Source organism: Littorina saxatilis, unplaced genomic scaffold (genome assembly GCF_037325665.1).
Source record: "Littorina saxatilis isolate snail1 unplaced genomic scaffold, US_GU_Lsax_2.0 scaffold_1956, whole genome shotgun sequence".
NCBI lineage: Eukaryota > Metazoa > Mollusca > Gastropoda > Littorinimorpha > Littorinidae > Littorina > Littorina saxatilis.
This window is the reverse complement of record NW_027127137.1, coordinates 1-5000: the sequence shown is the minus strand read 5'-3', so window position 1 is coordinate 5000 and position 5000 is coordinate 1.

Sequence of the window (5000 nt, the reverse complement as noted above, 5' to 3'; positions counted from 1 at the left end):
TGCACATTATTCACAACAATAGAAACATGTTGTGACATTTGTATGATTGCCGGGGCTTGGAAGTCTCTCTCTCTCTCTCTCTCTCTCTCTCTCTCTCTCTCTCTCTCTCTCTCTCTCTCTCTCTTTCTCTTTCTCTTTCTCTCATTCTCTCTCTCTCTCTCTCTCTCTCTCTCTCTCTCTCTCTCTAACACACACACACACACACACACACACACACACACACACACACACACACATGCACGAAACACACACGTTAACATCCTGACTATTTTTGCCAGCTTTTTGACTGCACAACATCCCCCCTCCCCCTTCCTCTCTCCCCCCCCCCCCCCCCTCCTACCTATTCAAGCTGGTGGGGTAAGCAAGTATGCATGACTGCACAATGTTCTGGCGATAGCAGGATGAAAGAGACTTAGGGGTCACAGCTGCGCAGATTTCTGAGACCTACGCCTTCTTAGAGGCAGTATTTGACAGATAATACTAATTTATGAATCCATACCCACTATGATGATATTGTTTTTGTGTGTCTTGTTCTTTCTTCTTTTGACTTACTTACATGACAATCAGACTCATACCACCTTCAACAAATCGAAGAAAATAAAAGCTAAAGGCTATTTTCATTAATTCATTACGAAGCTTGCTGAAAATAACCTATAAGTATAACTAGCCCTCGAGCTTTCAAAAAAATATATCAAATTGTCTTCTTTTTGTGGAAGTTGATAATTTCACTTATTTTCACTCTGTTTTTGATATATATAATATATATGCTTCTTTAGTTTCCTGGTGTGCTTCAAATAATGCTCTCATCAACCCGAAACATATAAATCTAAAGCATATTTGAATTAGTCTGACATGCACAATAAGTTGTATCATGTTATTTTGAAGTATAGGGGGCTTTTGACAGTGATTCGTGAAGGCCGCTTCACTGGTCCATATTAAGAGCCTGGGCGCCTAATATGGACCATTTGTGATTTTTTTCTGTATTTAATTTTTGCTGAATATCTATCAAAGCTATTTCACTCTAATTAGGCCTAACGGTTCACTTAAGAATAAGAGAGAAGGACTACCAAACACAAAATGAAACTTCTTCGCAAGAAAACATGCTAGTTATTAGCATGAAACAAAAAGTGGTCCATATTAGGAGCCCTTCCCCTACAGCGGATTCCCCCTTTAAAGACTCTCGCCTCCCCCTCCTGATTGTATGACTCCCTCCCTTGTAAAACCGTTTTCTCAGCATAAATTTCTGTTGATGACCTGTGTAAATTGTCCCTCATTTTAAGACTCACTCCTGACGTTCGCTGATTTTTGAAGGTCATAGAAGGGGGTTCCACTGTAACACAGCTTTTGACTTGGCGTGTAGACCACCGGGTTTATCTCTCTTCAACACCTGTGCATACATGTTGACCATGTCTCGTGTGACAGTCGCCCTGGGCAGTAAATAATCCCTCTTGTCCAGCCAGTCGCCAAGGAGTGGACTTGACCCATCTATCTTCTCCCATCTTCACTGAGAACACGTGGCTGCGCTATCTGTCTGTCTCTCTCCGTCTCTCTCTCTCTCTCTCTCTCTCTCTCTCTCTTTCTCTCTCTCTCTCTCTCTCTCTCTCTCTCTCTCTCTCTCTCTCTCTCTCTCTCTCTCTCACACCCACACCTCTCTCTCTGTCTCTCTCTCTCTCTCTCTCTGTCTCTCTCTCTCTCTGTCTCTCTGTCTCTGTCTCTCTCTCTCTCTCTCTCTCTCTCTCTCTCTCTCTCTCTCTCTCTCTCTCTCTCTCTCTCTCTCGTAATGTCCATGTATACATACCAGGCTGTACGTGTTAGCAGCCATGTGATGACCGCGTGTGTAAGCCGGGCAGTATGCATATATATATATATATGTGTTGAAGTAAGAAGCCTTGTGCTGAGCGTCTAAGGCCCAAACAAGAAGAGCAAACGCTCGATCGAGTCACTTTCGCAGTTCTGAATATTATATGAGGCATCAGATGGACAGGAAGAAATTGCTATTCACAACACAATGAGTCACGTTCACATAAAATTTGAGCCCGGTCACTTTTATAGTTTCCGAGAAAAGCCCAACGTTAAGTTGTGTGTTGCCGAACAGAAAAGGCTAGTTATCTCCCTTGTTTTTCTGATAACGTTCGTAAAAGGCTACAGATGTAAATACTTTGATGTAAAGAATAATCCTACAAAGTTTCAATCACATCCGATGAACTTTGTCAAAGATATAAAATGTCTAATTTTTCCTTTGACGCTGACCTGTGACCTTGAAAAAGGTCAAAGGTCAACGAAACCATCGTTAAAGTGTAGAGGTCATTGGAGGTCACGACTAAACAAAATATGAGCCCGATCGCTTTGATAGTTTCCGAGAAAAGTCCAACGTTAAGGTGGTGTCTACGGACGGCCGGCCGGACGGCCGGACAGACTAACACTGACCGATTACAATTTACATAGAGTCACTTTTTCTCAAGTGACTCAAAAAAAAATAGGTGTGGTTACGGTAACATAGCCAAAAAAAATAGGGTAGGAAGGTAGGCAATCACTTTTTTTTATTTATTTTTTACTTTTTGTTCTAATGTGTACAAATTAACCCTACTTGACACTACATGGAAATAAGTGTGCGACTCGGGCGCTTTCGCTTTCATTGCGTTTTCTGCATTTGTTTTCTTGTTTTTTTTGACAAATGTAATAAAAAGTTATAGGGTCGGCCCCTAAAAATAGGGTAGGTCGGGTTACCGTAACCACACCTATTTTTTTTTTAGGCCTAATGTCTGTGTAAGTTGCACAACAACCACGGTGTGTAAATAGACATCAATCAATCAATCAATCAATCAATGAGTCTAAAAGAAAAGAAGAATATGATATTGAATTGGATGATAGAATAAATTCGCAAATACATTTTGGTAACAAAGATTGGTGGAAGTTAGTAAATAATTTCATGACCAAGAAAGGCCTATCACAGTCAGAAATTCCACCAATTGACAATAACGGAATTATTTGTTATTCTGATGAGGAGAAAGCAGAAGTATTTAATACATTTTTTGTTAACCAATCTTGTGTTGATGATGAAGACGATCCTTTTCCAACCCTGTCAGAGCACCCAGGATCCGCTCCTCCACTTATTATTACTACTGACATGGTTTCTGGAATTATTAAATCCCTTGACCAAAACAAGGCAGTTGGTCCCGATCTTGTTCATAACAAGATTCTTAAAGCAGCCGTAGACGTTGTCTCTGATCCACTTTCAAAACTGTTTAGTAGATCATTAGCCGAAGGTAAATTTCCAAAGGCTTGGAAAGTGGCACATGTTACCCCAGTTTACAAGAAAGGCGAGAAGTCACTATGCACAAATTATCGCCCAATATCCTTATTAAGCTGTATCGGTAAAGTAATGGAAAAATGTATTCAAACTCATATGTTTACGTATTTGACAGATCATAATTTATTGACAGTATCTCAGTCAGGCTTTATTCCAGGTGACTCAACTGTCTTTCAACTTCTTGGTATATATGACGATTTGTGTCAATCTTTGGACAAGCAATGTACATCACAAGCAATATTTTTTGATATTTCCAAAGCGTTCGATAGAGTATGGCATCGTGGTCTGATTTATAAATTATACGCAATAGGTATAAGAGATATGTTATTAGAATGGATTAAAGATTATTTGTCTGATAGAACTCAAGCTGTAGTTATAAAAGGTTGCATGTCAAATTACCGCTGTGTTCATTCTGGTGTCCCTCAAGGGTCAGTCTTGGGGCCACTTCTGTTTCTTGTTTATATTAATGACATTGTTGTTGATATTAAATCAATAATTAAATTATTTGCCGACGACACGAGTATGTACGTGTCCCTCGATAATACACTTGAACGCACTGAAATTTTGAATTCTGATGCACAACAGATAATGCAATGGGCAAAAAATTGGAAAGTTAATTTTAATCAGTCCAAAACTGAATTATTGACTGTCTCTTCTAGAAGACAACCGGAAACATTGCCGCTAAAATTTGGCGAAGAGATATTAATTGAAACCACTGTTCATAAACATTTGGGCGTGTATCTGCAAAATGACTGTAAATGGAATCATCATGTACACTCTATAGTTGTTAAAGCTCGTATTTTAGTTGCATGTTTGCGTTCCTATAAATATCGGCTCAGTCGCAAGGCACTAGAAATGATGTATAAGGCTTTTATTCTTCCTCATTTTGACTATGCAGATGTAATATGGGATAATTGCAATGCAATGTTGGCGGTTGAACTTGAAAAAATGCACCTAGATGCTATTAGAACTATTATCGGAGCTGTTCGTGGAACAAGCCATCAAAAACTTTACAATGAGTCAGGTTTTACAACACTGCAAGAACGGCGCAGAAAACATAAATTGATCGTTTATTTTAAATTAGTTAATGGTCTAGCGCCAGTGTACTTACTTGATTACTTACCATCTCTCATTTCAGCAGTAAATCCGTACCACCGACGCAAACCATATGATAGGCAAATGTTTCGATGTAGAACTGAATTATATAAGCATTCCTTTTTTCCTTCTGCAACATCTTTATGGAATGAATTACCTGATCATATAAAACAAACGAATTCAATTGGTTGTTTTAAAAGATTTTTGTCCAGAGATGACCCTCTAATTCCCCCGTATGTCTACTCTAAAGTTCGAAAAGCAGAAATCATTCATTGTAAATTAAGATTAGAGATAAGCGATTTAAATGCAGATATGTTTAAAAGACATTTGACAAATGATGTTTTCTGCAGGTGTGGTTTTCATGTTGAAAATTGTGAACACTTTTTATTTGACTGTCCATTGTACACGAATGTTAGAGCAACCACTATTGATACTCTACCAGATAATAATAATATTACTGTTTTGTGTGCTATGTACGGTAATAGTGACAAGTCCTTGGCTGAAAACACAGCGCTGTTTTATCAGATTCAGAAATTTATATTAGACAGCAAACGTTTTTGTTAACACCATATGTTTAGTCATTTTGTTACTAGAA